The sequence below is a fragment of the Myotis nattereri genome, assembly GCF_964212035.1.
Source record: "Myotis nattereri genome assembly, chromosome: 15".
Taxonomy (NCBI): domain Eukaryota; kingdom Metazoa; phylum Chordata; class Mammalia; order Chiroptera; family Vespertilionidae; genus Myotis; species Myotis nattereri.
Window position 1 is genome coordinate 24,847,766 of NC_138090.1, and position 24,298 is coordinate 24,872,063.

Sequence of the window (24,298 nt, forward strand, 5' to 3'; positions counted from 1 at the left end):
TGATTTTGCTCCCTCTATCTTCCAGCTGGGTGTTTTAGGACAGGTCACCTCATCTCTATGACTCAGTTTCCTCATTTATAAAATTGACATAATATAGTTCATACCTAAAGAGTGGTTTTAAGGACTAAATGAAATGGCATTGTAAGGATTCATTGAGATAATGCACTTTGAATAAGATCCATCACAGTAAGTTCTCAATAGATATTAGCTCTGTTGTGACGATGGTGATGATGATGATGATGATGATGATGATGATGATGATGATGATTTGGGAGTAGAGGCAATAGAATAAATGTTCCTCTCCTTTCCTTCTTCAATAACATTGCACATGTGTCCTCACCCCCATATAAGGTATTGTCTCTTAAGCTCTGAATTGTCCCAGTTCTGCCACCAACCAGCTTTGTGACCTTGGGCATAGCAAGTAACCTGTCTTGGTCTATGTTTTTTAGTTTATAGGGAGTACAGATTAGTAAACTCCAAGCTAAAGTTGCCTGGATTCACATGCTAGCTCCTTCACTTATCAGCTGTGTGCCCATGGGCATGCAATTCAACTCCTCAGAGCCTCAGGTTTTTCATCTGCAACATGGAAATGAAAATAGTAACCATCTCATTGAGTTATAATGAAATGATCCACACCAGACTATTAACCTAATTCTTGGCACATGGAAATCTCTCAATGAATGTTAGCTATTGTCACTATCAACTTAAGAAGTCCCTTCAATTTTACTTGGTAGGTTTTCCGTATGTGTTTTGCTTCGGATAATTATATTCAGTGTCCCTGATAGTGCATTCACGACTTGTAAACTAATTTTGACACAATCTCCATTCTGGTTGGTTTTTTGAGAAATGTTCCTCTTTAGTGAATATGATAGCAGGGCCCACTCATTACCAGGTTATTTTAGGCAAGACTGATTTTTAACTCGTTACCCAGATAATTATTGCAGTTTTCTAGTTGCCTTTCTGTGCACAGACTTAATAAGCTCTGAAGATATGTGGTAGGGCTTTTCTTGGCTGAGCTGAGAGAATTACTGAGGCTCTCAGGTGAAAGTGTGAATAGATGCATGTGCAGGGGGTGCCCTCAACAGCTGGTGGCCTCTCACTGTGAAAAGGGATCAGCTCCTTTGGAAACCAGTGCAAGATGTTATTAATTGTGGGGCATTTCCAGTGTGCCTGATAATGTTAGGTTTACATATGCAAAAGATGTCTAGAAATAAGTTGATGAATGTGTGTATGTGTGCACACACATACTTAGTAAGTTATATGCAAACTAGAGGCCCGATGCACAAAATTCGTGCAAGAGGCTTGGGCCTCGCAGCCCCAGCCGCCCTCGTAGTCACTCGCAGCCCCAGCTTCATCCAGAAGGTCGTCTGGAAAGATGTGTGGAAGGTCGTTCGGCTGTTTGGTCTAAACAGCATATTAGCTCTTTATTATATAGGACGGAAACCAGGACCTAGCTAATTCACCTTTGGTTCCCCACCATCTAGGTGTGTGTGGGGGGGTGTGTGTCAAATAGACTGGTTGGCTGTGTCCTGCAGTGGTTAAAGGTAAGAATCAGCAGACTTTTTAATAAAGCATTTTCTGTAAATATTTTAGCTTTTCTAAGTCATAAAGTCTTTCTTTCAGCTACTCAGTTCTGCTGGTACGATGTAAAAGCAGTGAAAGACAATATGGCTGGCCCTTGAACAACATGGGTGGGAACTGCACAGGTCCACTTACACACAGATTTTTTTTTTCAATAAGTACTGTAAATGTATTTTCTCTTTCTTATGATTTTCTTAATAACTTTCTTTCCTCTGGATTACTTTATCATGGGAATATATTATATAATATAACATGCAAAATATCCATTAATCTACCATTTATGTTATTGGTAAGGCTTCTGGTCAATACGAATCTATAAGTACTTAAGTTTTGGGGGAGTCAAAAGTTATATGTGGATTTTTGACTGTGTGAGGGGAGAGGGTCAGTACCTCTAATCCCTGAGTTGTTCAAGGGTTAACTGTATAGATATATGAATGAATGTGGCTAGTTCCAATAAACTTGACTTGTGGATGTTGAAACTTGAATTTCATATGATTTTCATAGGATACAATCTGTTATTTTTCTTTTGATATTTTTCACCAATTACAAAATGGGAATAGTAGTAATATACCCTCTAAGGTGGCAGAGAAAATTAAAAGTTAGTGGAGATGAAGTGTTTAAAACTGATGCACAGCACACACTTGAGAAATATTAGTTGTTGACGTAATCATGTAAGTTATTGCTTACTATCTTCATTGAATTCCCATAAGCAATGTGGGAATTGTGCGGGAAGTAGTGTTATTATTTCCATTTACCAGATGAAAAAACTGAAGCATAGGTATGCTTAGTCATTTTTCCGAGGCCAGAGTTAGACCAAGACTTATTTATGCAAAGCAGTGGGGAACTATACTGCTTTGTTCTCTTTCTAATGATGCTCCAAAAATTCCCCTATCCATCAGAATTCAACTATGGCTATCAGAAACTGACCTTTGGCAAGGGGATATAGAAAGTTAAGAGAGGTTACGAGATAAGAAGATGGTCATGAAGAGGGAGTGACAAACAAATGCCAGTAACAGAGCAGTGGTCACTGTACTTTTTCATTTTCTTTCCATTGTCCTCTTTTTGGACACATTTTGGAGTTTGCATCTGGGACATCCCTGTTAGGTTTGCAAATTGCCTGAGGCCACAGTTGCAAGATGTACATTTATTCTCTACCATTACGTAATTCTTTCCTCTCTAATGCACCAAATTAGAAGATTGGCTGATTTTCATTATCCCTAAAAAGCAAAAATTTCAGCTTAAATCACAAGTGTCTATGATGCATTTAGCAGTTACAGCAGCTTCTAACCAGCAGTTATTCTACCCCATTCCCTATTTCCCTGAAAATAATCATGTCTATTGTGATTTAGAGATGCATTAGCTCTACTTAGAGTTAAGAATCAACTTTGACTTCTGGGGCAGTCACCCAAGATTTATATGGAAGAATTCATCCCATTTAGAGTTTGGTATATTCCTTCCTTTCCCTCCTTGCTCATCTAATTTATGACACAATAAAATATCTAACAAAGTATCAGATTAGATTCTGGAGGGAGTTAAGTTACTAATTTTTTTTTTTTTTTTGACAAAAAGCACATGTGATGGGTAGCTAGCAAGTTCTGCATGTAGGTCCTATGTGGTCAGTTTCCAAAGTTCTTCCTCCAGAAAATAGATGCTCCAACTTAGAGGAATCTGCTTACCATGGGATGGCCTTCATGACAGACCATAGGCCTACCGTACCCATCTTTGCCATGTATGTCTGTAGTTTTTGAACAGATCTTCCATTCTGTGTCATGAAACCCACCATGCATGTTTTGGAGATAGCTCTGTCTCTCTGCAGGTTCAAGTGCCCCTGAATGAGAGAAAAATTATACTATGCCCACATATCCCAGCTCCACCACTCGTTAATCAAGTCCTTGTCAAATGATTTATTGCTTACTATCTCTGTTTCATTTGCGAAATTGGGGCACAATATTAATACTATTACTAATGTTATGATGTTGTTGTGAGAATTAATATTTTTAAAAGACCTAGAATGGTGCTTGATACATAGAAATCACTCCAAAAATGCTCACTGAGATTAAAAACATTAGGTAATAGGAACTGAGAGAGATCAAACTTCTTCCAAGTTATAAACATTCAATGGCATCCCATTCCTTACAGGATAAGTCCTAATCTTCTCAATCTAGTTTACAAGACCTTCTTTAGTTTATCTGCCTGGCTTGATCCCACATATCTATCTCTGCCCCCAGCCACACATTATATCTTTCAGTTGTTTAGGACACTGATATGCTGCAGCCAACTCATGATGGTCCTGAGAGTGAATTGTTAAATTTTAGGAAGTTTAAAAGTCAATTGTTAAATACAGCTATTATTAAAAATTAAATCATATGACCTTACAAATAAGTTATATTAAGTCAAGAGTAATAAATACACAAAACATTACTTCCTAATTATTTTACTACTTTACTGTTGTCTATGCTTTTGAAGTTATTTAGGTCTGTTGTATTTATATGATGAAATCTCTATAATGATCTGCTACTACTCCACATCTCTTCTAAGCACTTCATTCAGTGATGTCACCATGGTAGCTTCAAATCGGCCTTAGTAGGCGTATTTACACCACAGAAATTGGCAAACAGTACAATCAGAGCTTGATTTATTGGCAATCTAAAATAGTAGTCAGAAAACTTCTTTCTGTAAAGGGCTCGTTAATAAATATCTTAGGCTTTGTGAGCAATAAACCGTCTGTTGCAGTTATTCAATCCATAAGTTGTAGACTGAAAGCAACCATGACAAATCTATAATAATAAAAGCATAATATGTTAATTAGACCGGACATCCTTCCAGACGACCTTCTGGATGAAGCCGGGGCTGCAAGGGAAGCCCGGGTCCCAGGTGCCAGAAGGAAGCTGGTGCTGGCAGCCGGGGAAAGGAAGGCCTACTCTTGCATGAATTTCGTATATCGGGCCTCTAGTACATAAGTAAGCATGGCTGTGTTTCAATAAAATTTTACTTACCAAGACAGATAGGAGGCTCATAGTTTGCTGATCTCTAGTTTAGGCTGAGAGTGATGGAGAAAGTGTTAGCAATGCCAATTAAATGTTAAAATGTGTTGTGTCTGGCAGCTGTTATTTTGTATGTAGCCTCACCCTTCAAAAATCCTGAAGACATATTCCTCCAGCATTGGAAAACTACTATACAATTCAGCAAAGAAGTGTCTCACATCATTGACAAATGAGTGAAGTTCTGACATGTATTCATTGTTTCACTTACATTTCTTAACTTAAAATCTCAACCAACTCTGATATGGGAACTACACTTGCTCATCAGTTGTGACCATAGGTTGGCCACAGATAATAAGAGTTTGACAAAAATCAACAAAAGCATTCTGTGAGAATCAATTGGCTGTGTAGAATTTACAACAGAGAATATTATATGTTTCATTATTGGTTACAAATTATGTTACTTGTATCATATATCAATAATATTTATAATAAACTTAGGTGTGCATAGATATACACATATTGGATTTGTGGAGAGACGGTTGTTAACTTTTATCAGCACATAGCTGCTTAAAGAGAGCAGGTTCTTTCCAGCTTCCAGGCTTTTGTGTGTGGTCCCTCCACCTGAAACAGTTCTCTTTCTTCTTTACTTTGCCTCTAATTTTTACTCATTCCTTGATTTTCAGGTTAAATGTGACTTCTTCAAAAGACTTCCTCAATTCCCCCAAGACTAAATGAGTTCTCCCCTAATGCACATTTTCCTTGTGATACTTGCATTAATTATAGTTCAATGCTGAATTTTGTGATGGCTTATTATCTCCTTTCACCAAAAGTATGTAAGTGTCCCCCTGCAGGGATGGCCCATCTTCTTTGTCATTGAGTCTTTGGGACCTAAAACAGCTCCTTGAAAATAGTAAGCACTCAATATATGTGTAGTGGGATGGAATTGGCACTTAAAGGAAGGAAAATAAACTTTAAATTTAAGAGTTTCTGCATTAACTCTACCCCGCCCAAGTTGACTATAAATTCAAGCAAGTTAAGTAATAAATGGCTATCACTTTACTATAACATATTTGAAATCCAGTTTTGAATTCCCAATCATTGCTGACATTGATGCCCACTTTCTCCAGGTATAGTAATTATTTCTCATATTGTTATTGACCTCTCTAAGTACAACCCAGGGCAAATCTATTTCTCCAGCTGTTGCAAATGACTTGAAGCAGGAAGATTAATAGAATGGAATGAGGGTTGTTTAAAAGAGATTTTCCCCTCCTCAACCTTGGTCAAGAAATGAGTAGTCAATGGCCACAGGCACATCTCAGATGAAATCTAGGAGCATTTTCTAACCCTTATCCTAGTGACTACATTCATATAAGTGCTGATTTCCAAAGTTTTATTATCATTCTTAACAGCACTACACATTTTTTTCCTTTTTTAAAATTCTTTATTAGTTAAGGTATTACAAATGTGTCCTCATCCCCCGCATTAAACCCCCATTCTCCCCGCCCCCTCATGCTCTCATCTTGTCCATGTCCATTGGTTTGGTTTATATGCATGCATACAAGTCCTTTGGTTGAGCTCTTCCCCTTGCAGCACTACACATTTTAAGATACACTGGGAATCTACTTGCTTTGGATTTCTGGTTTCATGGACTCTTGGTGTCAGTTGTCTGAGGATGAGTTAGGGGTCTGGACCCTACTGTGGAGGAGGAAGAGTCTTATTGGATACAGGAGGGAGCTCCCATCTGGAATTTAAATACGTTCAGGACCCCCGGAAGGAGGGATAGAGGTGAAGTTCTCTCAAGCAGGATATTGCTATTTTCCTGTCTGCATTCCCTACTGAAAGCAAATGCCAGCAGGTGACCAGGTTTATTCTACAGGTATATTCTGCAGTGCAAGGGCAGTTGTTTCTATCAAGTCTTCAAAAATGCCGCAGATAAATTTACATCTCAACATGCCCCTCCAGTCATTCCACTGCTTCTCCCCAATGCATTATTGATTATATAGAAACCAAGCATGCAAAGTTATGAGCTCATCAGCAGGCACAAAGTGAGCACTCAATAAAAGGTCGTTATAATTATTTCATTTTTCTTATTAGAATTTCTTTTAGCTATATGTAAAAAATAAAGTGATCTCAAGCATGTATATGTGAGTTTTGGTTAAAGGCACTTAAAGATTCAGTTTGTAAACATGATCCTTATCTTACCTGGGCAGAGTGCTAATCAAGGGAAAGAGCTAATTATTTGAAGGCTTGTGGCTCCTATGAACTGAGTGATTTCTAGATGATAGGTTCTGTGCTTAGTTGTTTCACCATCATGATCCTATGAGATGTTCAATGCTACATCTTCATCTTACAAAAGAGAAAACTGAAGCTTTGTGAGGTCAAATATAAGCACAAGGTCACAGAGCTAGTAGGTAACTGAGCTGTGGTTTAAAACTCAAGTGGGTCCCATTGCTAAGCACTTTATTGGAACATAAAAGGTAAAAGGAGTCTTTGAGCATATGAACAGAACAAAAACAAGCACACAGGCATACAAAATAAAAACTGGAGGAAATACTGAAATACCTGTTTATTTAACAGATGTTTATTTAGCACCTCTCTTATACTAGTTACTATTAAGGCCCTTAAAGCAAACAGAATCCTTGCCTTGATCTAGCTTTCCTCTTATTAGGGGAAGACAGAAGATAAACAAAGCAATTAGTAAAATACGGAGAAAGTAAGGCAGGAAAGAGAGATAAATTGAAATTTCAATCGTGTGATAAAGGAAGGAAACATTTGAGTCAGGACCTGAAGGAGGCAAGGGAGCCAACCACTGGACTATCTGGGGCAGAGGTCACCAAATGACAGCCAACACGTCAAATCCAGTCACCTATTTTCATAAAGAAAGTTTATGTATTATCTGTGACAGTTTTCATGCTAAGATGACAGAGTTGAGTACAGATGCTCCTCAAATTATTGTTGCCAGTGGAAATGGAGTCCTTTCATGGAATGGTAAAAAAAAAAAACCACACACACAAAAAAAAAACCCAAAAAAACCCAAAAAACAAAACAAACAACAAAAAACCCCCACATTTTTGGGGAAACAATCAGGAGAGGATAAGGTGTAGTGGTAAAATTTATTGTGGTTGAAATAAGTGACTGCTCCCAAGTTCCTGGTGTCTAGTCTCCATCCATCCTACAGTGAAAAAAGTCTAACTTTGTCTTCATTAAACCCAGAAGAAAGGTCAGAGTCCAGAAATACTGTGCCATTTTTTAAGTCCATGCCAAAGCTTAGTCCACTACAGCCTCTGGCCCGATTGACTATCCTAATCTCTATTCCCTGCTGCACTCCTGCCAGTGCTGTGTTACTGTACCCAGGCTTCCCCTTGGAGCCCATGCTTGGGCTTGGGTGGCTGCTGGGCCTGTGTGGCTGCTAGGGCCACATGGATGCTATGAAGAAAGAATGCACAAGCGTGAACACATGAAGGAGCATGTGTTACCTAACTAGAAAGAGACCTTGCTTTTGTTAGGCTTGGATTATATTATCTTGGGTTTAGGAAGGGGCCAGCCCCCTTTCTAACTAACCAATCAATTTTCCAATTTTTCGCAAGCTTGTGCTGGGCCCTCCCCCTAATGAATCCATTTCCTGGACCTTCTTGAGTATTGTGTCCTTCGTCCAATCCCATCATTTCCCTAGGCTACAGACCTTCCCCTTATGGTTGTCATCTTGGTTCCTACTGCACATGCCTCAAAGTATAAGGACCTCGCCCTGCACCGTCTTGGCTTCTGCTGGGCATGTGCCCAGCAGAGGGATTTTCCCTTTATTGTTTTATCTCTCCCTCAGTAATCCTAGTTAATGACAGGTAAAGATCCTTCCAGTTTAGGGAATTAGGCCTCGAGGGCAGAGAATGCATCCACTGGGGAACCTCTGAATGTTGCAACTTCCTAGTGAAGCAGGTTTATTGTTTGATGCAGCTCCCTAGTTTATTAGCCTTGATGTCTGATTCCCTTTGCTCTCTTCCGCTATTAATATCTGGCTACCTACGCTAGCATTGTGATGGGATTACATCCTGATAAAACTCTCATAGGTTGGAAATACTGTAAGTCAAAATGCATTTAATACTACATTGTAGAGAATTGATTGTTTACCCTTGTGATTGCACGGCTGAGTTGGAGATGCAGCTTGCCATGGCTGCCCAGCATCATGAAATAGTATTTTAGCGCATATTGAATAGCCCAAGAAAACACCAAATTCAAAATTTGAAGTACAGTTTCTACTACATGCGTATCACATTAGCAGCATCATAAAGTTGAAAAGTTGAACCATTGTAAGTCAGGGACCATCTGCAGTTGCAACAAAGACTTTGTGGCTCATAAAGCCTGAAGTATTTACTATTTGGCCCTTTACAGGAAAAAAAAAGCCTATCTCTGATTCAGGAGAACACTTTTCTAGAGGGAACACACAGCAATACTTGATGTATTTGGGGAGGTGGGTATGGCTGGAGCAGAGAGAGTAAAGGGGTGAGTGGGAGGAGATGAAGTTAGATGGGAAGTGAGGGGCAGATCCTTTGGGGCCTGTAGGTAATTGTAAGGCCTCTGAAGATAGGGGGAGGGGAGGGAGGGTTCCAAGTAGGGGAGAGTGCTCATCACACTTAGAGTTAACAGGATGCCTATGGCTACTTGTGATACATGTACCTTCACAGGCTGGGGAAGCAGCTCTGAGATGGAGGTTAGCATGCAGGACATATCTGACCCCTCAGGATCAACTCCTGTAGAAATTAGAGGCAGAAAGCAGAAGGGGGAAGAGGGAAGATTCCAGCTATGATGCAGCCAATCACAGCCTTAGCCACTCACATAAGAATTTCAGAATCTCTAGTAGTCATTAAATATAGGTCTTTCAATGACAATAATAATGACAACAAAGGAGCTTAACCTAAGGGGCTCACAGCTGAGGACTGTCTGCCGACTGTACTCCCAGCCGGGGGTGGGGGGGGGGGGGTGGGAAATGGGTCCTTTATTGAAGTAGGACCTTGGTGGCACATCATAGTGCGGAGAGAGCAAGAGATCAAGCAAGACTAGTGAGTAGGCTACTCAATTATCTAACTGAGAGATAAAGGCAAATTCTGAATATTTTCTGAAATTAGATCCTTCATATATTCTTTATCCCTCACCTAGGTCCTTTCAGAGGAGCAAAGTAAAGGGGAATAAGTGAAAGGGAATTGATCCAAGGATTTATTCAAAGTTATAAGATCTCTGAATTCAGTGATTATTGTCCATGATGGTTGTTGGTTCAATGTAACCTGAAGTTCTCTTTTTCCAGGAAGAATAGACAAAATTTTATATAGTCACCAATGTTTCAATGACTTCCATGGAATAGAACCTTCATGGAGACAGAGCATATAAATATTGTCATATGACTGGGTTTGTCCCAGCAGTGACTGTACTATGCATAGACCGGCCAGCAGCAATGTTGTGTTGCTAAACTTGGCACAAAACAATAGTTATTTATGCATCTTCGTGGCGTACAGTATTATCTCAGATTTGAGATTCTGCTACAGCTACATGAGTGGGCAAATCAAGAAAATGTATTCCATAATTTATCTCCAGTCTGACAAAGAGTATTGGATATAACAGGACGAGTAAGCTCATAGATTTTAGCACATTTATTGCAGTGTAATGTGGTTTGATACGGTGTCGGTGAGCCTGTGGGGTGAAATGGAAGGTTTAAATGGATTCCAATTTTATTATCCCACTGTGATCTGAGGAAAGCTGAGACCAAAATGTTGTCACCCAGTAAAGCACTTCATCAAATTCCCTCCCAGGCCAAATAGCACTATTCTGCCAAAGAACACTATCTGTTGGGTAGACTATTTAGCAAGTTGCATTTTTAATGCAGGTGCCAGCCAGCCAATGAAGTCTAACAGGCTTTGCTTATAGCGTACACAGCTTGGCTATTTAAAACAAGGTTGACGTTATGAGAAAAACAGGGATTACACTCCCAAGGATGATTTTAGAAGCTTCTCTACTCATTTGAATTCAGCAGAGCTGGTCAGGCTAGCCTAGGAAAACCTGCGGGAGTGAAACGAGAACCAAAGGGAGTTATTCATGAAAAACCTGAAGTGTCTGTCTGGCCAGCCAGTGTGGCTGAATGATCCCATGCCCCTTGCCCAAACAAGGTCTCTAGTTTGATTCCATGTCAGGTCACATGCCCTGGTTCTGGGCTTGATCCCTGGCAGAGGGCATGCTGGAGGCAGCTGATTGATGTTTTTTTTTTCCTCTCCCTCTCCCTTCCTCACTCTCTAAAATCAATAAAAACATATTTTAAAAAAACCTGAAGTGCATAAGAAATTAATTCCCCTGCGTTTCCAAACCAGTCAGTGAGCCCTACTGTGGTTTTCCTGTCTATGTCTCTCCCTTGTGTAGAGGTTGGTAAAAACCTTGAAACCATGTGTTCACTTGTTTTTCTTTCTTTAGACTGAAGGCATGCCCAGAGTTATAAATGGGCATGCAGAGGCAAGTGGCTAACTAGATCCTAGAGGCTGAAGAAGGCTTCCTGGAAGAAGCGATGCCTAAGTTTAGACCCAAAATATAAAGAGGAGATAACCAAGCAAAGAACCTCTTAATGGTTGAGACTGTGTCATTCACTGACTCCATAAAAGTTTGCTGAGAGGCCCTGACCGGTTTGGCTCGGTGGATAGAGCGTCGGCCTTCGGACTGAAGGGTCCCAGGTTCGATTCCAGTCAAGGGCACGTACCTTGGTTGCGGGCACATCCCCAGTGGGGGGCGTGCAGGAGGCAGCTGATTGATGTTTCTCTCTCATCGATGTTTCTAACTCTCTATCCATCTCCCTTCCTCTCTGTAAAAAATCAATAAAATATATTTAAAAAAAAAAGTTTGCTGAGAGTCTGGACTCAGGATACACTGGTGAACAAGTCACAGTTCCTGCTTCAGTGAGCGAATGGTCCAAATAAACAGATCATTGCAATGCACAGACGCAAGTGCCAGGTGCTGAAGTCCAGGCATCATATTCTGGTATATAGTAGAACCCTCTAAATATCTGTCGAATGAAAGTTTATTGTCTCATAATATTTTCTCCTTTCCATTGCCTTTTGTTCAAATCTTAATTACTTGTTTACCCATGCTATCATTTTTCTCATCAAGTTTTTAGAAAAATTATATTACACAGTCTCTATTCCCACACTCAGTGTCTTGCCCCTTCATTCCCTCAAGCCCTTTGATGTGATATCTGCCCATAGCCACCTCAAGGGAAGGATTCTCTTGGTCATCGCAGACGTCCTTACCTGGTCCTGCAGCCTCTTCCACTTGTCTTCCTCCTCAGCCCCTTGATTATGTTGTAGTTAGTTGATTCCTCTTCCCTTGGCTTCACAGATGCAGCATTCTATTGGGTTCTCTTCCTCCTCTTTGAATATTCTTACTCTGCCTTTCTGAGTTTCTTTCCTTCTTCCCCAAACCCATGTGATATTTGAAAAAATCCTTCTCTTTCTATACTTTCTCCATTAACATTTGTTTCAAGTGTCCTGTCATAGTTTAATTTAGGAGACAATGCCTAATTCTCTATATAGGCATACCTTGGAGATATTGAGGGTTTGGTCCCGGACCACAGCAAATATCACAATAAAGTGAGTCACACAAACTTTTTGGTTTCCCGGTGTATGTATGTTTATACTATACTGTAGTCTATTAAGTGTGCATAATGTCTTAATATACACACTTTAATTAATAAAAAACGCTAACTTTATTCTAAAAAATGCTAACCATCATATGAGCCTTCAGCTAGTTTGTAATCTTTTCTGTGCTAATAGTTTATCTTAATGCAGGATTGCCATAAACCTTCAATTTGTAAGAAATGCAATATCTGTGAAATGCAGTAAAGTGAGGTACAATAAAATGAGTTATGCTTGCATAAATCCCTGGACACTTTAGAACAGTTTCACTTGTGTGCTGGGCATCTGGATAGCCCAAAGGCATAAAACTCATATCAGGAACCAAACTCATTCTGACTTACTAATATCACCTAATGCTATTGCCATTCTTTTAGTCATCCAGGCTGGGATGGAGCTTTCCTACTCCTCCCACTCTGCTGTTCTCCAGATTTAGTCAGTGACCATATCCTGTAGATTCACCCCTCTATTTCTCTCCTTTGCTTTTCCATGTCATTTTCATTTCACCTCCCTCATAAGGGTCTGTGTTACCTCCCACTGGATAAAAGAAATATAACCACAGAAATATGCTTCTTATTGTGGAATGGATGGGTGGTATGATGGCTCTTTTAGAATGATTTTACTATTAACCAGTTATGTGTATGAACGGAGTCCCCCAAAATGTCCCATAAGTCTTGTATTTCATACATCAGCCATATAAGTCCTAGGCAGAAAGGATCCATGAGGTGGTAGGAATTTGAGGTGGCTTCTCTGTTCCAGTCCATTTGATTCCAGAGCTTTGACCCCAGATTCAGAGATTTAACCCCACCTTCCCAATATTTATTTCTTCTCCTTTATCTCCATGACCTTTAAGTTCTTTGCATTTTAAAAACATCTTTATTGATGTATAATTGATATTAAAAAACTGCACATTTTAATGGATACAAGTTGATGAGTCTTACTTATGCATACACTGGTGAAACCACCGCAATCAAGGTAATAAACATATCCATCACCTCCTAAGGTTTCTTTGTGCCCTCCTCGCTTTTGTGGTAAGAACACTTAACATGAGATATACTCTCTTAACAAAATTTTTAAATGCACAGTGTAGTATTGTTAACTACAGGCACTGTGTTGTACAGTACTATCTACTGATCACACATTCGCTAGTTTCCATGTGAAGCCGTCCTTGGGGATGGGCTAAGAGATTGTCTTTACTCTCTAAGAGTCTCTTGCTAGAATATGATGCGTCTCATGGTGAAAGGTGGGATGGCTGCAAGATAATCAGTTTTTTTCCACTGTGAAAATGTCTTCAATGTCTTATGCTAAAATAGTGTCTGAATTCTCACTTGATTTGAGTTACATAGCACAGAGCCCCTCAGTTTTTGTTGATATCAAACTCCAGGAATGTGACGGTATAGGAAACGCATCTCAAACAGAAATGATCCCCTAGTGGGACTCCCCAGTTAATGTCTCTTCATTTGAATCCATTAACTTTTCAGAAGTTTTTAACACATTATCCTCCTGGTCTAAAATGTTTAGAGACTCACAAGCTAGTTTCCAAATTTCTTAGCCTGGTATTTGACCCACGTCCACCCCATCTGCCATTAGTATAATTTTCTAGGTTACTTTTCTCCTTTTCCCCATGTTGTAGCTAAACAACACTGCTGGAAAGAAACACACCTTTCTGGTTCCTGATTTCTGTGCCAATATCTTTCATTTCCTTTTCCTAGAATGCCCTCTTCTCTTTCTATATTTAAATTTTATCTATTCTCTGCAGTTGGGGGAAATGCTCTCTTTTTCTGTGAGAACCAGCAGAATTTGTTCTGCCACTGGCTGTCTTACTAATTTTGCCTCACATACTACAAACTATCCAAAACCTTATGGTGGACCAACCAACCATTTTATTGTAGAAATGAATTATATATTCAAAGAAGCCATTAGAAAAATATGCTTCCTAGTCCACCTGTTAGAAACAAAGCTTTACGTTTCTGCATTCCTAGGGACGGTGCCCTGACTACCATTTAGATGTGATAGTCACCTGCATTATAATCCTAATTGCATACAATTTTATTCTTTTCTAAAAAGGTGATGTGTTAGTAGCCTAACCAGATGTGACTTGACTATTATATATTTTGGTAACATTATAAATCAGGAAAAAAATCCTTTTCAGAAGACATGTCCTCCTGCTGGGCTAGGCAAGCTGCCCAGCCTACTTCCAAATAAAGAAATCTTTTTCTCTATCAAGACTTGGCTCACCTGTAAGAGGGAGAAGTTCCCTACCAAGAACTCTTATTTTCATGCAAATTTAGAGGCATTTTACCTCAGACATTTTGAAGTTCATCATGAAACATGATCAGTTTCCCTAAATTTAGTAGAATAAGAGAAGCTTGAGTAACATTCTATAAAAAGTAAGAAATCATTTCAGCCTACTTATACCACTTGTTTACATGACGAAGAAGATTCAGTGTATTTACTTTAAAAATTTTAGATGAGAAAGTGCTACTTTAAGTTAATGGAAGGCACATGTATTTGCCTCTAATTACTTAAAATAATATAAATCTTGATTTAACTGTATGTCAAAGAACACCTGGCCTTTTGGAAAGAAAAGGGAAATATGGGGACATGTAGACTTTTGTTGACCTTTCCAAAATATTAAAAAGTTAAAAAAAGTTTGTTCTGAATTGTGAGTTCTTGAAGTCTGTGGCACCTGTAATATTTACTTGAATAGTGTACATTCAGAATGGAATATAGTTTAATTTCTTTTAACTTTTAAAAAACCTTTCTTTTCTCTGAAGACACTTGAACTTTGTATGTTGGCTACATATGAAAATGTGTCAAAGACACAGATTCTACATCTCCAGACATTCAAAACTAATTATCCCTTAATTTGCATGTGAGAGCAAATTACAAGCTAATAGACCATTTCCCTAGCAAACATTTTTTTAATCTTAATGAGCAGAATGAAGAGGCTTATTATAACCTGATTAAAAAGACTCCACACTATGCATCAGGTTGCTGCTTACATATAACATGATCAGGAGACAACAAAGATGCAAATATTCTTATTCACAACAGGGAGCTGAGGTCACGTCTGTCCATTTAGTATTTTATTATAATGCATGGCAGCCCAGCAGGATCAATAGCCAATCCATTTCTTATGTACAGCATGTGAGTACTTTAATTCTGGATGGAAATTCAGCAAATTCTGGTTGATGAAATGACGTCTTTCTGCACTTGCAAGGACTGGGCTACATTTAATCATTACAAACTTCCAATTGTATTATCCCACTTTCCAGATACTGCATAGGGAATTTATTAGCCCAACCCAAGTTCTTTAGAAGTGTCTTTAAATAGAGATGTGCTGGATCTAGAAATTAAAGGAAACAGAAAATGCCAGTGTATTAGTTAAGCTGTTGCCATAATAATGCTTCATATCAACCATGTTAAAACTCAGTGGCTTACCCACTCACTGTAGGTTGTCTGAAGGGTTAGCTGAACAAGACTGGGCCCAGCTGGGCTACGCTCCAAATTGTGGGTTTCATTCAGGTCTGCTCCATGTATGTAACTTCCACCCACTGGTCAAAACAAGTCATTTGGGGAAAATAATACATTCTGCCACAGCTACTGTGTTTTAGGAATTTTTTAAAAAAGGAATGGTTCTTCAAAATAGGTTACCTCTTCCTTATGCTTATCTGTTTTAAAGTAAATATATCACTCTACATTGAATAGCTCAAGCTAAAAGTATATTGCAGTTATCCTTGACCTAATTCTCTCTCTGATTTTCAAAATGAATCCAAAACTTCCTTTCCTTCTACTTTCTAAAACCCAGAACTCATCATTTCCATTCTTGTCTCGAAAACATGCCAATGGCCCTAGCTGCTTTGGCTCAGTGGATAGGGCGTCGGACTGCAGACCGAAGTGTCCCAGTTCGATTCCAGTCAAGGGCATATGCCGGGTTGCGGGCTTGATCCCCTGTGGGGGACATGCAGGAGGCAGCCAATCCATGATTCTCTCTCATCATTGATGTTTCTCTCCCTCTCCCTTCTTCTCTGAAATCAATCAAAATATATTAAAAAACAAACAAACAAACAAACAAACACATGTCAATGAATCCTTATTTCCCACTGATATAGCTCAAATTCTTGGCTGGCTTCATAATGTCCTTCACAATATGTTGATTGTCTCCCCTATCAGTCCTGCTGGACATGCTCTTCTGTCTTGGTGAATGCTCATTTATTTGTCAGAGCCCAACTAAACCTACAGCTTCTGCATATTCTTTACGAATCCTCCATAGACTTTCCTCCTTCCTTATCTGTAGTTTCCTAGCATGTTATATATATGTCCATATAGCACTTATATTAATAGTATAGAATTAGTCATTCACATGTCTATTTGTCTACCAGATTGTGAAATTCTTGACAATGGGGTCCATAGCTCATTAATTTTCTATCCTCAGCACTCCTCTCTATGCCTGTAACCTGGTAGACTTCAGATAAGGTGGTTGAATTAAATTGAAGGAGATTTTTTAAAATGACTTTTTACTCACTCCTCTCGCCGCCCCCCCCCCCCCCCCCCCCGCCCAATACTCCCACCAACCAGAGTTGTCTGCCTGCTCTCTGTCTATGAGTCTGCTTGGTAGTTCAGTTGGTTCATTAAAAAACACACACACACACACAAACAAACAAAGCAAAAAGGAAAGAAAAAAAAGACAATAGTGTGGTGATTATAGGTGGAAGGTGGAGTTGGAAGAGAGTATAGAGGGGATAAATGGTAATGGAAAACATAAAGTAAATATAAAGAAAAAGAAAATGAATTTTTAAAAAGGAAATAAAACGGTCCACAGCACAGCTAGATATATTTAATCTCACCAATCATGAAATAAAATACAAAGAAACAAATAAATTGAATGATATTAAAATTGGCAATTATTTTTATAAAAAGCTTGTAAGGATAGCAATATCTGGAATTGTTTATAGGAGTCTTAATGACAACTTTTAGAAATTTTTATCATGTTGTTTCAAAATACTTAAATATACTCATATGTGTTGACCCAGAAATTTGATTTCCAGTAATATGTCAAATGAAAATAGAGACATGAAATTTTTTATAGAGTGTCATCAATTATAGCATCCTATCTAATAAAAGGGTAATATGCAAATAACCATCACTCTGTCACAAAGATGGCAGCAACCATAGCCACAAGATGGCAGCACCCAGTCCTCTCAGCCCTGCCTGAGTCCCCCAGTCCCGGGAAGGGGGAGGGGGAGCCGCTGAGGGAGGGCAGCATGAGCAGCCCGGGGGAATGCTTGCTTCGTCACCACGTCAATGAAGCAAGTGTTCCACCCCGGCTGCGGAGGGCCTCGGGGCCTCAGGCACAGAGCGGGTAGCGGGGGTAGAGGGGGGGTGGGGGGGAAATGCTTGCATCATTGCCCTGGCAACGAGGAAAGCATTCCACGCCCAGCTGCGGATGGGCCTCTGGGCTGCAGAGAGTCTCTGGGCAGCGGGCGTGGAGTGGCCAGGCCCTGCAGAGAGCTACTGGCACACAGATTCGTGCGCAGGACTACTAGTCATTTATAAGAGGAAAACATAGAAACACTCCAAATTTCTAACAACATGAGATAAGTCTTGGTGTAGATATAACACTGGAAAGTCTGCAGGTATTAAGAAGGACAGTTAATAAAATGGGGGAAATGTTACTATATAGTTTCCAACAGAGTAATTAGCTTGTAAAACAAAGCATACAGAGTATACTAGCTGATGCCAATTTTGTAAAATATAATGGGCTCTTGATATTTGTATTCTTTATGAGCAAAAAATAGACTTAAAAGTACAGCAAAATGGCCGAAACCGGTTTGGCTCAATGGATAGAGCGTCGGCCTGTGGACTGAGAGGTCCCAGGTTCGATTCCGGCCAAGGGCATGTACCTGGGTTGCAGGCACATCCCCAGTGGGAGATATGCAGGAGGCAGCTGATCGATGTTTCTTTCTCATCGATGTTTCTAACTCTCTATCTCTCTCCCTTCCTCTCTGTAAAAAATCAATAAAATATATATTAAAAAAAAAAAAGAATAGTGGTTTTTTTTAAAAAAAGTACAGCAAAATGTTTATAGTGGTTACATCTAGGTGTAGTGATCACAGGGTGATCTTAATTTAGTTTTGCACTTTTATCTGAGTTTCCAATTTTCCATAATGAGTATACATAATAGTTTTCCTATATAATAAAAGGCTATTATGCAAATAGACCAAATGGTGGATCAACAGAACAACCCGTTGCTATGATGTGCGATGACCACCAGGGGGCTCTCATAACATGGCGGGTGTCAGCCGTGGTGGGATGGGGGCACCAGACCAAGGTGGGGCACTACCACTGGGGCAAGTTGCTGGTGGTTACTGAAAATTCTTTGCTCCCACATGCTGCGGTCCCGCCCAGCTCTCGCACCTGCTGCCGGTGCAGGCCCTGCTTGCACCCGCTGCCGGCCAAGATTGCTCCGTGCTGTCAGCAGGTGCGAGCAGTGGCTACTGGCTCCAATTGCCCCTGAGGGCTTCTCCACCTCCCACTGCTCCTGAGGGGCCATCAGGGCAGCAACTTCAGCTTGCACCCACTGCTAGCGCCAACCCCAATCACTTCATGCTGTCAGTGGTGCAAGCGGGGCCGGTGCCATCAGTGCATGGGAGCGGCAGCGGGAGTGGGGCTGCCCACAGACGGGACCAGGAGCCTCAGTGAGAAGGGCCAGGTGGGGGTGCGGAGGATGGGCCCACCATAGCCTCGCAGCCCACAGTTCTTTTCAAGGTGCACGAATTCGTGCACTGGGCCCCTAATAGTAAATAAAAAGATCTAAAAATAGTTTTCTTACCATATAATTATGATATAGTGACTGGTATTGTTAACTGGGCTTGTGAGAACTCTAAATTATTGCTTCTACAAAAGCACTTTACTTTATATGTGAATTCTACTACTTTTGAGCCTTTACTCTTGTTTATTTTTAAAATGGCTTCCATTTTTTCTGTAATTAACTAAGAACTGAAATGAATTTTCTAAATAGAATTGTTCTAAATATAAATGCAAAATTCTGTTTTCTCTAATGTAATTGTACCTGAGTGAAAGTAACTAAGGACTATAAAGGAAGATAAAGTAGAAATATAATGTATAATTTCCCTTTGCATAATTGTAACTCCAAAGAATGCATGCTCCCAGAAGAAAAGTAATTTAAATTATATCACAACAAATGCCATATTTTAAAATAGAAACTATCCATCATGTGCTGAGTAAAGCTGGTAGCAACCTATATGTCTCAAGAATATACTGAAAGCTCTGCCATGAGTCCATTAGAAATAAATTGATTAGTTTAATTCCAGCACATGCTGAAATAAAGTGTAGGTGACATAATATTTTTAAGTGGATAAAATTACTAATTATACATTTAGACAAAAAGATATAACATAAGTAAACATTATAAGATTTTCTATTATAGTAAACTTATGTAATGCAAACATAAAAGTATAATAAACTCAGCATTTTTCTTTTTAGGCCCAATCTCTCTTTTGGATGATTTAAAAATCTGAAACACCAAAAGCTTACTTTTTGGTCCATTTTATGGGCAAAACCAGTTTTGAACAGCAGTAAAAATTGTAACGGTTGCAGAAAAACACTAATACATATTTTAAAGGCACTATTTGGATTGTCTTTGAACAATGCTGTAGCATAGATATCAAGAAGGTTTTATCTAGACAAAAAATGGGCACATCTTTAATTTATTTTCGCAATTTAAAATACAGACCCAAACATTCAGCAGTCTTTTTTTTTGGTCAGCAAAAAAGATATGAATGTGGAAAATATGTTAAATATTGCTCCTTCCCCCACTGTTAATGTGGGTTTTTAAAATATTCCTTTATGAAGTTTCTTTCTCCATCTTTTATGTAAAAAAATTCATGTCATTTATCTGTTTTTCAAAAAATATATTTTTTAAAAAATTTTATAAGCATAACATACTTAGGAAAAATATTAAGGTATTTAGGCTGTGTAAACTCAATTTTTTATAGGACATTTTGAAATGGTTGTACTGATTGATTGCTTTGTTCATTCAGCATGTACTAGGCCCCCAGAACATGTCAGGTACTGTTCTAGACATTGTCGTAAACAATGAACAAGATGGAAGCACCATGTTTCTCCAGCTATTTCTTATTGGAGAGATAAAAGAAGCCTTCAGCTGAGGACACATTGAGTCTAACTCACCTCCCTTTACTTGCTCAAGCCCATTTTTCCACTCCAGCATGGCACCCTCTCCCAGCTTGTCGAAAGAATCTTCAGCCACATCCTCAAGATGAGAAGCAAATACCTGGTTGGAACGACCCCCAAAAGCAAGCAAAAGAAAGCCTGTTACATGAGTAATTACAGTAAACATTGAAAAATGTATCTGTTTAGGGCTCAAATTTCTCCCCCTTATAGTTATTGTTCACAGGTTGAACTTCCTGTGCTCCAGAGGGAACAAACCAAATTGTACATTATCTGTGGGTAGCAGTAGGTTGAGTTGAGGATACCTTCCTCTGGTTTCTAATGGTTACTGAAACTCAGGAGGGGATTTCATATACCCAGTTGGTCTGGTTGTTCTATCTATGCATCAGGCCTCTCTCTTTTCAGACATAAAGCTCTGCTGGCTTAGAGGATATCAGGTTCCTTTTGTTCCTCAAATTCCTGTCCCCTACTGCCGGGAGCCGGTCCATCCTTGCTGTTTCAAAGGACCTGGCATATATGGCATACTGTTCTTAATATGTTTGCTCACCTTCTTGGCACTATGTGTTTTGACCAAGGTCTCTGAGAAAGGTTGTTTCCCCAGGTAGGGATTTTCCCCTGAAGTTAGGGAGGGAATAAAACCTCTTAACTAAGTGCCAGGTGGGTAATTAATCACTTTAACTACGAACAATCATGCTTAAGCTACATAATCTTTACTCCCTGGAATGGAGATAAGAAACGCCCTAACCTTTGAAATAGAGATTGATAGGATTGGAATCAACTGGTATAAATACAGATGTAAGAAGACAGAGAGAGAGACAGAACCTAGGCACAGAACCTACACAGAACGTTCTCTAGAGACAGAAGAACTTCGCTGGAGAGAACATGGCAAAAGATCCTGGACAGAAACTGGCCTCAGAACCTAGAGACAGAACCTAGCGAGAGAACATGGCAAAAGATCCTGGACTGAACCTGACTACAGAAATTGGCAAGAGAACCTGACTAGAACCTGGTGACGGAACATGGCTACAGAACCTGGCTGGAGAATCTGGAGAACCTAGCAAGAGAACATGGACACAGAACCTGGCTGGAGAATCTGGAGAACCTAGCAAGAGAACATGGACACAGAACCTGGCTGGAGATCCTAAGCAGAACCTCTCTGGAGATCGAGACCAGAACTTGGCTGGAGATTCTGGCTAGGCTGCTGATCAACTGAACGCTGTCTCTGTGTCATTCCTTCTTCGCCGACTCTGTCTACACCTTTGGGGACCCCTGGACCTGCTGGGGTTGGACCCCAGCACCCTACCATTGAAGTTTCAAAGATAACTGGGTGAAAACAATGGTGCTCCCTTCCCACAATTATAAATAAATTGAGTACTTACTATATGCTAGGCTGGCAATGACCGTTCTGTCACATTACCTTATTTAAAACCCACCACCTGTTTCATAGACGAGGTGCATTTATATTCTTGAGGTAGAGATGAGGAAACTGAGGCGCAGAGAGCTTTGATCATTTGCACGAGGCGCAGAGCCTATGGAATGGCAGCTTGGCAGTGTCACCTAGTTGTGTTACTAATCACAGAGGCCGCCTTGCAGGCCTTCCTCTTCCGAGAGACATACATAGCTGTAAGGCTGGTAGGCTGCAGCCACAGAGTTGCTTCTCTTGTGCAGAAAGTGCTGAGTTGTGAGGGGCTATAGTCATAGCAGATTCACTGTAGTGGCCAAGCAACAAAGCATTAGAGCCGAGATTCAGGTTTGGATTCTCTCTCTTCAGAGTCTACAGGGTGATTTAGCACACTATGGGCTCTGTGGAGCAAAAGGATGTGGTTTGATCAGACTGAAGAAGTCACGTGGTTGAGATGATGCCCTCCCAGAGGTAGCAGCTTTGGTTTATGGTGATTTTGAAAGAGATCCTCAGCCTCAGTAACATTGACTGCCTTAAGGAATTATTAAATAAAGATACAATGTGTAGTTCAGGACTGATTTTGAATATTTTAAACATGATTTTTCTCTGTTAATAAAGTATCATGAGGTCAGTAATAAAGACATTCTACAAAGTCTGAAAAAGAAAATAAAAGCTAAGATTACCCTTAATCCTGCCTGGATATATATAAGTATATTTTTGTAGATTTCCCTTCTTCTCATTTTCTTAGAAGTTTTACTTGCTTATCATCATAGAATCTATACAATTAAAAACATTTTTTTTCTTCCTTAGATATAAGCATTTCCCATTTTATCACAGCTCTTTTATAGACATATGACTTTTCATGGTGACATCATTGAATTAGTAAACCATAATTGATATTGCTATTTTAAAATTATTGAGTATTTAGTTTCTTGTTTTTATTCCCTTCCAGCTTAATGCTGCAAAGATAAAATTTGGTCTTCAATTATTTTATTTCCAGAGAATAATTTTCTAGAAATAAGATTACCTAGTCTCTAAGTACAAATATTTTTGTGGCTCTTAATGCACACATAATTGCCAACTGCTTTCCTAAATCTATTGGGATATTGGATAACACCATCAAAATGTATCTAGTTTAATAATGCCTTCTTTAACATTACTGCTTTTAAACATGATTGCTTACTTAACAGGCAAAAAGATATTTTTCTTTTAAAGAGTTCCTAAATTATTCTAAATTAGAAAGGATTGGTACTTTGACATTTTCTGCAAAGTCAAGGCAAATCTGTAGTTGCTTTCATCACCGAGAGCAAAAGGTGTTACCATTATTTATAGAGAAATAGACTCATAAGTTTAGGATTCCTTTCAGACTAGTTGTTGAAAATGAGGAACAAGGAATAACTAAGGTTTTTGTTTGTTTGATTTTTCATTTAAAAATACTGTTATTACTTTAGAAGAAATATTACATATTTTTGCCTTTATATCTATATATATATCTATATAAAGCCCATGGCCCTAATGCCATAATGACCAAAGACTGGTGTAGGTGGGCAGGGCTGCGAGCACAGCAGGGCATGTGCGGGTGGGTGGGCTGCGAGGTTGGGCAGGCTGGCCAACTTCCTGCAGCCCCTCCCCCCTGCTGACCCCACCCCTGATGGGCCCCCACCACCCCCATCAGCCTGCAGCTCCTCCTTTCAGTCAGCTCCGCCCCCAATTGGCCCCCACTACAATCAGGGGCAGGGGCAGGGCCAGCAGCCAACCGCCCATGCCCCCCCCCCCCCCAGGCCTCTAGCCTCCTATTGGCCCCCATATCCCAATCAGGGGTGGGGCCTGCCAGCCAATTGCCCTTGGCCCCTCCCCCCAGTCAGCCAGACCCTGATCAGGCCCTGAGCAGGGTGGGCCAGCTGGCCAACCTCCCACAGTCTCCTCCTCCCCACAGACCTGGCGCTGATCTGCCCCAATTGGGGCCAGGCTGGCACTGGGCCTCTAGTTTAATTATAAAAGTTTGAGTTATTAGTGAAGTTGCCCTATCAAATAATATTTTTTAATTTAAAATGCCAAGAGGCATACTAGAAGAAATTAATTCACTTATCTTCCTCTTAAGTAGGTTGTTTACTTATACATTTATATGTATAAAATGTAATTTTCCTAAGGATTTAGGAATAGCACAGTATCAGTATTTCAAAGGCAAAATTGTAACTTTTCTCTGCTTTTTTCTTTTTTGACACACGACAAATGGCTATGATTAACAGGAGAAGGGCCATTTGTTTGCACCAGGCAACCTCTATATTTCAAAACCAAGGCTTGCCTTCAGAGAGTTGATAATACCCAGAAAAGTTTGGGTTCAAGTTTAACTAGTAGGTTCCACTTGACTTTCCTGTATTTCACAAATGTAAAAAAATCCACTTATATGATCTCTGTGGGTCCAGAATTTTGTGCTCTGCTCTCTGTACCCCAGTGTT

The 24,298-nt window shown here is 39.8% G+C and overlaps 1 protein-coding gene across 2 annotated transcripts in view; it reads left to right on the plus strand.

Moving 5' to 3' along the window:
* Positions 1 to 24,298, plus strand: part of CDH13 (cadherin 13) — a gene marked incomplete at its 3' end in the record, with an annotated part of 1,052,451 nt that overhangs the window by 83,336 nt on the left and 944,817 nt on the right. The window lies entirely within an intron of this gene.